The 13,507-nt window shown below is 39.1% G+C and overlaps 1 protein-coding gene and 1 pseudogene across 2 annotated transcripts in view; one reads left to right on the top strand and one right to left on the bottom strand.

The window, feature by feature from the left end:
* Nucleotides 1-13,507, top strand: part of MAP3K5 (mitogen-activated protein kinase kinase kinase 5) — a 295,163-nt gene that overhangs the window by 93,547 nt on the left and 188,109 nt on the right. The window lies entirely within an intron of this gene.
* LOC130034673 (60S ribosomal protein L17-like) lies at nucleotides 8,395-8,922 on the bottom strand (annotated as a pseudogene).

The raw sequence follows: 13,507 nt of genomic DNA on the forward strand, positions 1-13,507 counted from the left end.
CAATGAATATAGGAATACAATTGTCTTTCCTAAGTAAAGTTTTTGGTTTCTTGGGATAAATGCCCAGAAGTAGAATTTTTAGTTTATTTTTTGGAAGCCAGATTCTTGATTATTTGAGAAGTGACCATATTGTTTTCCCCAAACATCTAACCAGTTGGCATTCTCATTATGCAAGGGAAGAGGCTTCTTTTTCCCCACATTCACTACAACACTAGTTGTTTTTGTTATTTTTGATATGTGCCAGTCTTACTGGTGTGAGGTTGTTTTGATTTGCATTTCTCTGATGATAGACATTTGGATCATATACCTATTGGCTATCTGTATGTTTTTTAAATTGAATTACCATGAATTACAAAGGTACTTATGATTTTCAGGCATACAGTGTTCCAACACCAATCCCTTCACTAGTATCCACTACCCTCTATCAATGTATATGACTTCTTTGAGGAATCTTCTGTTCATCTTTTCTCCCCATTTTTTTACCATTATTTTTCTTGTTAAGTTTTATCAGTGCTTTATATATCTTGGATATCAATTCTTTGTCAGCTAAATGGTGGGTAAATATTTTCTCCCAACTGTGGTTATCTTTTTATTCTGGCTATCATTCTTGTGCAATGCATAAGCATCTTAATTTGATACAATCCCATTTGGTTATTTTTGCTTTCCTTTCTGGCCAGCAGTGTTGAATTATTGAAGATGCTTCTAGTTTCAATGTCATGAAGGATTCTGCCTATGTTTTCCTCAATATAATTTGTGGGTTCAGGTCTGGTATCGAGATCTTCAGTTCATTTTGAATTGATTTTGTGCATGTTGTGAGATATGCTTCTGAGTTCTATTTTTTTAAAAAAACATGAGACCAGTTTTTTCAGTACTATCTGTTGAAGAAGCTTTCTTTCCTCCTCTTCATGCTTTTGCTCCATTGTTGATAGTTAGCTGGCCATACACTTGAGGCTTTGTCATTGGGCTCTTAATTTATTGCATTTGTCAGAAAGTGTTTATTCTAGTACCATACTTTTTTGGATACTATAACTTTTTAGTATAAGTTAAAGTTGGGGAAAGAGAAACCTTCCATTTCCTTTTTTCTATGTTTTGCCTATTTGGGTTTCTTAAAATTACTTCATATCAATTTCAATAGCATTTGGTTTGTTTTTAAAAGTGCTTTGGGTAAGGTCATTTTGACAATATTAATCCTTCCACTCTGTGAGCAGGGTATGTGTTTACATTTTTGGTGTCTTTTATTTCTTCTGGTAATGATTAATAGTGTTCTTTGCATAGGTCTTTCACCTCTTTTGTTAAGCTCATTCCCAAGTACTTGATTTTTTGAGATACAGTTGTGAAACGGATTGTTTCTCATTTCTCTCTCTTCAATTTCATTGTTTGCATATAGAAATGTCACGGATTTCTGTGTGCTGACTTTGTCCAAAAATGGTACTCAAAAGTCTTCTCCAAAGCAGAAGTCCTGGCCCATATGTGTTTACTAGAGTTCTTCAGAACCTTTGAAGTAGACCTAATTCGAGTTCTTTTCAATCTCTTACAGAAAGTCAAAGAAACAGGGATGCTCCCAAACAGTTTCTGTGAGGCAAATTTTACCCTGGCACAAGAGCAGATAGAAATATCACCAAAAAGAAAACTATAGAACTATATTCATGGTGAATAAAATGCAAAGATTCCTTACAAAATATTCACTGTATCACTGTATCACTGTCATCCCATTGTTCATCGATTTACTTGAGCAAGTACCAGTAACATCTCTATTCCTCCCAGCCCTGAGATTTTAGCAGCCTCTCCTTACTCATCTTTTCCAATTATTGGATGCTCTTTCAGGGTCAGTGGAATGAGACATGTTATTGTTACTGTTTTTGGCACATCGAATATGCCACGGGGAGCTTGCCAGGATCTTCCTGTGCGGATGGGATATTCTTGGTAGCTTGCTGGGCTCTCCAAGAGGCATATATATATATATATATATATATATATGCATATATATGTGTGTATGTATATGTGAGAGAGAAATCCTAGAAAACAAAAAAAATATTATAGACAAAAATGTAACAAAACATCAAAAATATCAGACACTGTGACCTTGAACTAATAGAATTTATTCCAGTGATGTGAATTTTATTTTATATATCCAAGTATAAATATAATTTTCCATATTAGTATAAACAAAAATAAAAACTATGATTATATCAATAATGCAGAGAAAGCATTTGGAACAATCTGACACTCATTCTTGATAAAAACTCTTAATAAATGGGGACAGAAGAAACTTTCCTAAAGCCTTTTACAATGATCGCACAGTGAACATCATATTCAGTGAACATCATATTCATATTTTCATCTGAAGACCTTCCTGTAAAATAAGGCAGGAAACACAGTTGCCCACTTTCACCATTATATTCAGTGTAGTATTGGAAGTTCTTACAATAGAAATTAGACAAGATAAATATATAAAGGTAACCAGATAAGAAGAGAAGTAAAACTATCACTACATTCAGATGGCTGGATACTGTACTTAGAAAATTCTAATGACTCTATAGAAAAATAGAAAAAAACTTGCACAGTAATGTGTCATACTACAAAATCAACAAAGAGTAAAAAATAAATTATATTGAATATTTATGCTTCTGAGGTTTATTGTGTTTCACTGATCAAGCCAGGGAAGCTTTTGTTTTTTTACTTTCTTCTGAAATTTCTTTGTTATGCTAGGACTGTTAGTTCCGAAGTGCCAGCTGATGCCTCTCCAGGAATCATCCCACCATCCATCCCACCACTGCTGATATCTCTGACCTCTAAATAGCACCAATTTTACTTCCTCATTGCTAATACTCATTCTGTCCTGTGTAGGTGCCAACACATATTTCTGTGCGCAGAAGTAGACAAAAGCTATTTTTCGTAGCACATAGCTATATAATTTTCATAGCATATAGCATATAGCAGAGAACCTTTAAAATAATTGCTACTGAGAATGTTATGTCAGATGGTCAGTAGGTCATCTTGGGGATTAATCACATTTGGAATGATCTGTGTATTATCTTGATACGCTTCCATTGATTGTGGAATTTTGAAAGTCCTTCTGGAGTCTAGTAAAAAACAAATCATTGGTTCTTGCTTTTTCTAACATTTAAGGAAAATAACTGAATACATAAAGCAGTATAGATTAGTATTTTCAGTTGTGTTCTTCACAAACAGCAAACAACTCCTGTGAGACAGATATGGTAGTAGGAAAGAAAAATGAGAAACAGTCATAAACTTGCTGTTTGATGTCCAAAGCACATTTAGGTATGTGATCTTACTGCCTTAAAACAAATTGTTATGCTTTAATAAATTTCTGGTAAGCCTATTTGTTTTCTCCTTGTAACAAATTTATGTCAGTTGTACCTCCGGGACTTATATTTGAGGGTGATTTAATTAACACAAATGGGCTAGAACAATAGTGCAGTGAGTAGGGCACTTACCTTGCATGCAGCCCACCCAGTCAATCTCTTGCATCACCTATAGTCCCCTGAGCATCATTAGGAGTGTGGTACCTGAGCACAGAGTCAGGAGTAAGCATTAAGCATCACCAGTTATGACCCCTAACACCTCCGCCCCGAGGAAAAAAAATTGCTGCACCATTGTCCATGTGTTACTGTTAACTCGAAGAGAACAAGGAAAGAATCTACACTGTTAGTACACTATGATAGATTTTTCTGTCTTGGTCTATACTTTTAAATGTGGCAGGTTTATTCATAGGTAAACCATAAGGACCTAATTAGGCAAGTATTAAGTGCATTTTCCCAGGAAATTTACTTTAGGGCTATATGCATTGATCTCTAAATGTATTTGTCTTTCATTTGTGGCTGACCTTGGGAATATCTAATACCCTGTAGTTTTATGATGTGCCTTTGGTAAGTATTTAGAACAGGCTAGATTGACTAGCCCCTGTGGTCACTACTTTCTAGATAATTTGGGGGTAGATATCTTATACTTTAATTTGTCTCTTCCTGAAATTAACTACCACAAAGGGTAATTTGAAGATTGAATTAGTGTTTGAAAAGCATATAATTCCTGACATATAGTCATTATATATTTGTTTGTGAAATAAAGTGGGTATATTCCCTTGTTTCAAGAATTGTAGAGTATCATATGTTTGAGTTATTAGAATTGCATGATCTTGTATTTTGTGGGAAGAGGTTTATTAAGTGCTACTCAGAGACCCAGTGGTCACTCTACTTCTGGTGATTTTTCACCAACTAAGCAAAAACATTTTAATACTGAGGATTAGGTGTTGCTTCAGCCTTGCTATGTAGGGGATTATCTTGGCTACCCAGGCAATGTTTGGTGAATCTCCACAGCCATAGACAGTGGTTCTCAGGCGCCTCCAGAATCACATTTGTAGTGCTTGGAGGACCATGTAGTTCTGGAGATCAGACCGAGGTCTCTAGTATACAAAGCATGTATTCCAGTCCTTTGAGCTGTCTTCCCACTCCTGTGCATGGCTAGGAGAGAACCAGGAGTAAGCTCTGTGCACTGCCTGGTGCAGCCACCCCAAACAATCATTAACACAAACAAACACAAATCATCCTGTTATTCGTCGACTGCCTCGAGCAGGCCCCAGTAACGTCTCTTTCATCCTAGCCCTGAGATTATATTCAAGGCTCTTTAGGAGAATGAGACCCATCATTGTTACTGGTATTTGGCATATTGGGTACGCCACGGGGAGTTTGCCAGACTCTGCCGTGTCAGACATTTTTCATGCCAATGAAAACATACTGGATTTATACTCATCTAGCACACAGAACCAAAGCTTTTCTTGTGTCATTTCTCAACAGGTAGTCTTCTGCTTGTCAAATAATAAATAAATATAAACCTAATTCATATGTTATACTGTTTACAAAACTTAATTCAAAATGGATTATAGACCTAAATGTAAATTTTACATTTTAAAACATTGAAAGAAGGGGGTATGGTGCCGCCAGCAGGTCAATCTGTACCAGTGAGGCGAGTGCATCAGCAGCCTGATGGCACTGTCAGACTTTCAGATACCCCCAAATTGCTCCTGTGCCTTTGGCCAGACCCCAGAAACTTGGGGCAAAGTTTACCAAGAAAGTAAACGGCCAAAAGTTAGTTATGTGGGAGACATATCCACAAACCACCTCTGGCTCAGCTATATACTTGGAGGCATGGCCTCTCTGGTTCCTGATTGAATTGCTTAACCGCCATGATCCCAGAGACTCAGAAACAAATCTTGAAATCCAACAGCTTTTGGCAGAAATGCATCCGGTCCCTGCAATAGGTTACCAGTGCTGGGCCACCCCAGGTGGGAATAGGTTTCATGCCTTGGCCTGTTCCCCCTGGCAGCCCAGTGGCCGCCATCCTCCAGAAGCCACTGGACAGTCAGGTTTGGGCCCACGGTGATGACACACGAGGGTCTCACAGGATGGGGATGGAGCCAGTCCTGTCCTCCCCACCCCAATGAGACCCCAAGTCATTGCTCACGAACGGCCTCTCTGGCTCCTGATCAAGCTGCTTAATGGCTATGATCCCAGAGACTCAGAAACAAATCTTGAAACCCAGCGGCTTTTGGCAGAAATGCATCTGGACCCCGCAGTAGGTTACTGGCGCTGGACCACCCCAGGGGGGAAAGGGTGCTATCCCTCTGCCTACTCTCCCTGGGCGGCTTGGTGGCCACCATCCAACAGAGGCCATTGGACAGTCAGGTTTGGGCCCGCAGTGATGAGAGACGTGGGGCCTCATGGGATGGGTGTGGAGCCGGCCCTTTCCCCCCCACCTCAACAAAACCCTGAGTCTCCACCCACAAATGGCCTCTCTGGCTCCTGATCAAGCCATTTAATGGCCATGATCCCAGAGACTCAGAAACAAATCATGAAACCCAGCGGCTTTTGGCAGAAATGCGTCCAGTCCCTGCAGTAGGTTACTGGCTCTGGGCCACCCCAGGTGGGAATAGGTTTTGTGCCTTGGTCTGTTCTCCCTGGCAGCCTGGTGGACGCCATCCTCCAGAGGCCACTGGACAGTCAGGTTTGGGCCTGCAGTGACAAGACATGCGGGGCCTCACAGGATGGGGGTGGAGCCGGCCCTTTCCTCCCCGCCCCAACAAGACCCTGAGTTGCCGCCCATGAACAGACCTCTCTGACTCCTAATCAAGCTGCTTAATGGCCATGATCCCAAAGACTCAGAAACAAATCATGAAACCCAGCGGCTTTTGGCAAAAATGCGTCCAGACTGCGCGGTAGGTTACTGTCTCCAGGCCACCCCAAGGAGGAAAGGGTGCTGTCCCTCTGCCTGTTCCCCCTAGGTGGCTCAGTGGCTGCCATCCACCAGAGGCCATTGTACAGTCACGTTTGGGCCCGCAGTGATGAGACACGTGGGGCCTCACAGGATGAGAGTGGAGCCGGCCCTTTCCTCTCCGTCCCAATGAGACCCCGAGTCACCACCCACAAATGGCCTTTCTGGTTCCTGATCAAGCTGCTTAATGGCCATGATCCAAGAGACTCAGGAACAAATCTCGGAACCCAGAAGGTTTTGGCAGAAATCCCTCCAGATTTAATTGTTAAAATTTCAGAATTTCAAAATCTCATGGCCACTACTGTAGCCACAGACATCATATGTTATTCATAACCAGCAATAGAATTGTCTATTGTTGCCTTTTCAGCAGATCTGAGTGCTGGGGTGAAATCCCATGTAATAATGGTGGGTCTGGTGTCAAAATATTGAATGTGATCAAAGTAGAGAGAGAGTAATGTGGAAATCATCTGCCCCACAGGTAGGGGGAGGGTTTGGGATGGGGGTATACTGGGGTTTTTGGGGGTGGAGAATGGACATTGGTGAAGGTACGGGTGTTTCATTGTATGACTGATACTTAAACCCGAAAGCTTTGCTTTAAACCCGAACTGCTTTCACGGTGATTCAATAAATAAAATTATAAAAAAAAAATGAAGAAAAAAAGTAAGGTGGAGTTCATGCCCAATTCAATCAGCTAATCAGTGGCTGAATAAATAGCAGAACTCCTACATAAAAAAAAATAAAACAATCAAACATTGAAAGAACACTTTTATTGCCCTGAGTTGAAAATATATTAGGTACTATATCTAATACCTAAACCAAATAGAAAAAAATGATAATTTGGGCTTAAAATTTTATATTCTAGAAACCAAAGAGCTCAGGGGCAAAACACTTGACTTGCATGTAGATAACCCTTGTTAAAACGCTGCCACTGCATATGGTCCTCTGACAGCACAGAACCAGGGGTAATCACTGAGCATCACTGGCTGTGACCCAGCCTCAAAAAAAAAACCGAGCCAACCAAACTAGCGAATATAATTTCTGATTTTCTAAACACTCATCACAGAATGAGAAACAAGTCAAAAACTGGGAGAAAGTCTGCAAATTATGTATTAACAAAGGAAAAATATAAATATCAGCAATAAAAAATAAAATCAGTAATTTGGGGGGATTTATAGGAGTTCTGGGAGGCAGGAGGCACCCCTGGAGGAAATACTTGTCTCAGTTGGTGCAAGCTTGACAGTTTTGCACTTACACTTGGTGACGGGGTTCGGCAGAGACCCAGCAGACCTGGGGCCTTCAGGGTCACTCCAGGGATACTCAAGGATCATTAGGGCCTCACCCAAAAGTGCTGGGGATAGAGGCTTGTGATGCTCAGATAGAACTCAGGGCCTCCAGATGCAAGACATGCACTGCAGTCCTTTGCGCTCTCTGTGGTCTCAAACTCAAATGACTTTTTTGGAAATGGATACAACTTCTGCATGCTTCTCAGAAAAGATTAAACACTGGAATTTAGTTTGGAAAGTAAAAAATTAATGTAGAAAATAATGCTAACAGAACAAATAGCTCATCTGAACTTGGATGAAAAAGAATCAGACTTTTGTTTGTATATCTTTGGGCATTACATTATTTTAAATTATACAGATAATTATCTGTAATATTGTATATAGTCCAGAAAATGGATCTGCACCTGCTTAGAATTTACACAAATAAACCTAAAGCAAGTAAAAGTTGAATATATCTAAAAAAAGTTGCATTGATTTATCTTTGGTTTATGGTGCTATATACATTTTGAGAACACAACTTCACACCTGTACACACTTAAACCTCACCATATCCACCACCAGATTTCTAATGCATATGACCATATGCGCCAACATTGACTCCTCTTTACATTCCTGTATCCATTTCTCCTCCGATTACTTCATATTTTTCTCAAAACTTAGGAATTGGTTTTGATGTTTTTTAGTTTAATAAATATACCTTATATGATAGTACCATTTAACTGTATATTCTATCTATAAGCATTCTGCAGTGATTTTTTTTTTCAGTTTACTTAGATTTTTATTATATGCTGAGCTTATTCCTGTGTCGTAAGTTTTTGCTTCTTCAGTTTTTCTGTGATATCTTTTTCTTCTGTGCCACTTCCTCTTCAGGTTTAGGAACAATGTGTTCTTTTTCAGTAAGAATCATCTCAATGGGGCAGGGAGAGTTCATATAGGGGTTAATTTGCACATTAGCCCTGTAAGTTCTGCAGCGCATCTTGGGTGCTTTGTTCACCTGGATATGCTCAATGACCAGAGAATCTACATCTAAACCCTTGAGTTCAGCATTACTTTCTGCATTTTTAAGCATGTGCAGTAAAAACTCAGCACTCTTTGTGCCAACGACCCTGTGTCCAGCCCCACTGTTTGACCTGGGGGCACCTGCCCACGCCACCATTGTAATGCCAGAAGGGCATACATTGCTTCTGCAGAGTGACATCCTTCAAGTACTTAGTGGCCTTTCTGATATGCATGCCCTTGATGACCTGAGCCGTTTCCTGAGTGTTCTTGAAGTGCACGTGAAGGTTTGAGCCCCGGGACTTGCATGTTTTTGTCAGGTTCTCGGGGTCCAGCGAGTAGCACACCATCTCGGGACTTCTGACGGCCACTCATGGAAGAGCTCTGCAGTGATTTTTACTTTATATTAACTTCAGGTTTTATAAGTCCATTCTATGAAAATTATGTTCTGTCCACTCCTTTAACTCAGCTAATATTTTTCTTTGCATGTCTGTCATTTACTTTTTTTTGAAGTGAACTAATTTTTATTTTTATTTATTTTATTTTTTTATTCTTATTAGTGAGACATCATGAGGTACAGTTGCAGACTTACAAATTTTTGTGCTTGGGTTATATTGTACATTGGATATATTGTGCAGTGATCAAATACCCATCCCTACACCAGTGCCCATTTCTCACCACCACAGATCCCAGTATCCCTCCCACCGCCCTGTCATTTACTTTTTATCAGCACTTGTTTTGTTTTCTTTTGGCCCTACTTCAGCTTGTCTCTGAATTTTGAAGTGGTGTGAGTGGCTAAGGGGCTGGCATTTGTAAGAGGAAGCCGTGTGGGTGCAGGAGGCAGATGGGCCCTCTGTGTGAAGGCAGTGATTCATTTTTCTCCTGTGTTGTTTTTGTGATGTAAAAATTGTAAGGACCCCAAAAGAAAACTTGTATCAAAGAGCCTTTGCAATATTTAGCCTTAAGACAAAATCTTGTGAAGTTCCTCTAACCTGATTTCCCCTCTCATAACTTCTCTAAATCATCCATGTATTTAAAAGTCACCATTTCTTCTGACTTATTTTATCTTCATTAGCTCAAGCTGACTTATTTATTTTACCTTCATTAGTTAAGGTTGACTTAACAGTCTCTGAAGAATTTGACTTCTTTTTATGGTTTACTCTTTGGTTTTATATTCAGTCACATTGGCCTACAGCATTGCTTTAAAATTATTTTGGTGGATTTCAAAATTATTAGTGTTTATAGTAGAAATTATAAAATATACAAAGCATAGGAAAAAATTCATCATCTCCTTATACATGTTTTATCATAGTTTATATTCTGTTTATAACTTTCAGCCTTTTAATCAGGAACATATATGCACATAGAATCGATATTCTAATGTATTCCTATTCTGTATGTATTACACTTTTAATGTAAATTCTATAATTGTGCATATTTTATTATTCTGACTCACTATAACTTAATTTTATTCCCATAGCTATATTCCACTATGATTTAGTTTCTATTAGTTACATAATATGCAGTTATTTCAATTTATTTACTTATTTTTGTATTGACAAATACTTAAAATAAATTCTTAAATATAACAGAATTTTTCATTTTTATTATGAAAAGAATACAGTGAACATAATTACAATTTTTCAAATATTTGGGGGTAGTTTTCTCAGAGTAAATTTTGTTTTTTTGGGGGGACCACACTAGTGATGTTTGTAGGGGCAAATATTGGGATTGCTCCTACTGGTATTTAAGGAGGTGGGAAAACCATGCAATGACAAAGATTGGACTCAGGGCTCTCATATGCAAGAAAACGCACAAGGAAAATTATTGTGATTATAATAGAGTACTTCCCAATATTTTGAGAAAACTGTGGGGCCATGATCCCCAACCCAAATCAGTCAAAACCAGGCCACATTAGAAAGATACCTTTTGGGTATGTGTGTGTGCATGTATGTGCACGTGCGTACGTGTGCATGTGTGTGTGTTCTTCCGAGCAATACTTAGGAGAATGGGACCCATTTGAAGTCTTGTTTGGAGGTTCTAGTAAGGGAGCAGTTACTCATATATCCTTGACCGAAGATTGGTCCATCGCTACTTGGGGAAAGCCTTCTTTGATTGAGCATACTGTTCCAGGAGGGACTCACATGGACTGGTGAGGGAGGAAGGGGACACCAGCCTCGACAACCAGATCAACCAAATTAACCCTGGTGATCAATGGGGTGACAAATGTTGCAACCATATCATCCTCACATCCTGGAATCCCTTTTTTGAGGTTCTCTGAGAACTGGACCAGAGGTTCAATGCCAGAGCCTAAGGCTACAGTGTTGCTTGGGCTCTGTCATGCTGGGAGTCAGCTGCATGAAAAGCATGTCTTAATCTCTCTACTTTCTCTCTGTTCTTCCTTCGTCTTCCTTCTTTCTTCTTTCTTCTTCTTTCTTCTCCCTTCTCCTCCTCTTTATCTTCCTCCTCTTCTTCCTTCTCTTCTTCCATCTTCCATCTTCCTCCATCCCTCTTTCTCCTTCCCTCATAGCCCTTCTTCTTCTGCCTCCTTCTTTATCCTCCTCCTCCCTCCTTCTCCCTTCTCCTTCCTCCTCCGCCTTTCTCTTCTTCATTCTTCTGTGGTTGAACTGCACCTGGTGTAGTTTAGGTCTTACTGTTGGTTCCATATTCAGGAGGACTCCTGGTGGTGCTCAGGGTACCATTGTGGTGTCAGATATTGAACCAGTCAGTTGCATGCAGGCAAGCGACTAAAATCCCATACTATCTCCCTGCAGATATCTAAGAGATATTTTTCTTTAAGCCAAGGGGTTTGCTTAGTAGTTGTATATAATTCAGTTTAATTTCTCTTAAAATATAACTATAGTAGGCGGTATTGGCTATAGTATAGATTCTTCATATCTCAGTTAAAATGTAATCATATATAAAAATTCTATTATCAAAAGCATGTATTTTCAATTTTATAATACAATTTTTACTTGATAATATAATTTGATAATTGTGTTTTCAAAATCCAGAGAGACTAAGGGTTTTATCGGGAAACTCTTAGCACTGAAATTTATAGTTTCTTCAGAAGTTCAGTGTTTTAATTATGATTATGATTATGCTTACTATTCACATTTACAACTACCCAGAGACCCTACCAAAGGAAGTGAATTCTGAGCCGTACCTGGTAATTCCTCTCTAACTCAAGAATGTAAGTGGAGGAGGGTTGACCAATGAAATGCATTAACTAGGGGACTGGAGCTGTAGTACAGCAGGTAGGGCATTTGCCTTGCACGTAGCTGACCTGGGTTCAATCCCCAGCATCCCATATGTTTCCCCATGCACCACCAGGAGTAATTCCTGAGCACAGAGCCAGGAGTAACCCTTGAGCATCACTGGGTATGACCCAAAAAGCTAAAAAAAAAAAAAAGAAACAAAAAGAAATGTATTAACTAGGGCACAGTAAGATAACCTAAGAAACATTGCCTGGATGTGTATAAGCTTTCTCTGCATTTGTGTACCCAAGAAGAATGATAACTTAGCAAGATAAATCCAGCTAGGGTGCAAACCATTCCCTTTAGGGAGATAATGTCAGCAATACTCCAGGGATTGCTGCACTTATGAATGGAAGTAATTTAGTTTTTAACACATATAGAAAAGAAACTTTAAATAATTTGCAAAATGGGCACTGCTGGTGAGATTTCTTCTTAAGTGGGGGCAGATCTAATCTAGATAAACAAGGGATTATGGTGCAAATGTACTAAGACTCACATAGGTAATTGTGATAAATGCCACAGTTATAATTGGGGAAAAACAAAAAATAAACTACTGGATATTCTAGTCAGAAAAGTTTAACTTAATAAGTCTTTTATGAGGTGTCAATTGTAGTTTGCAATAAAATTGGGAATTGAGAAATTTAACTCAAGGATGAACAGGGTGTCATAAACATAGATGATTGGATTTTTATAACAAATTTGGCAATATGAAAGGTTATACCCTCCTTATAAATGGCCTCGAGATACACATAATCTTTCTAGGTCAATGCCAAAATAAAATAAAGAAAGAGATAACATGGTTTCATGTTGAGTTAGAGTGTGAAGTTGTGATCCAGCATCTTATACAAAGAAGTCAGTATTGATGTCGGTGACTTCTTTTGTCAATTTGATTCTGAGATCTCTAGCATCTGTTCAGGCCATGCCTAACAAAGTCTTATTTAAGATATAGTATGTGTACCTGTTTGTTTTAGCAACATTCCCAAATCATGGACAACCCCAAAGGTGTACTGGCAGACTATCGATTTTAACAGGTTGGGAGATAGTTCAAAGGAATAAAGAGCATGCCTTGTATGTATGAGACCAGGAGTTTGTGCATGACTCCTTGAACACTGCCAAATACAGCCTCCTGCAATACCAGATCATACAGTACTACATCTCCAGGTCGAGGCACTGATCATTAGGCATTCAGTGCTGGACCAAGTATTAACCTGGAGTGATGATCCCCACATTCCCAAGCTCTGCTGAGACTTCTATTTTTTAAAAAATTAACAGTGATATGCTCCCAGGGCCTGGAGTTCTATTTTGAGGGGGGCGGGGGGGGGCTGAATAAGCTTAAGGGAGATTTCCTCTTTCAAGTAGTAATACTGGGTAGTAATAGCACAATCAGTGTAGAAACTCCCTCTTATTTCTAAAACATGACACATAAAGAGAACTAAACCATGATTAGTTTAAGCAATATATTATAAGTCAGATTTGGAGTCACAAAATCAGACATTATTATCTTGGAGTCATGTGGCCTATCTAAATCAGTCTAGATAGTATCTTAGGCAAAAATCAAGAGTGTTGCAATGTTAAGGTATAGATTATGAGGTAAAAGCAGAAGGATCACATAGTTGATCAGTCTGTTAGAATGAAAATGTTGAGTCAGTTGAAAAATTCCGAACAGTGTGTGAAATTTGTAAA

This window comes from Sorex fumeus, unplaced genomic scaffold (assembly GCF_029834395.1).
Source record: "Sorex fumeus unplaced genomic scaffold, SorFum_2.1 ptg000061l, whole genome shotgun sequence".
In the NCBI taxonomy this organism is placed as follows: Eukaryota; Metazoa; Chordata; class Mammalia; order Eulipotyphla; family Soricidae; genus Sorex; species Sorex fumeus.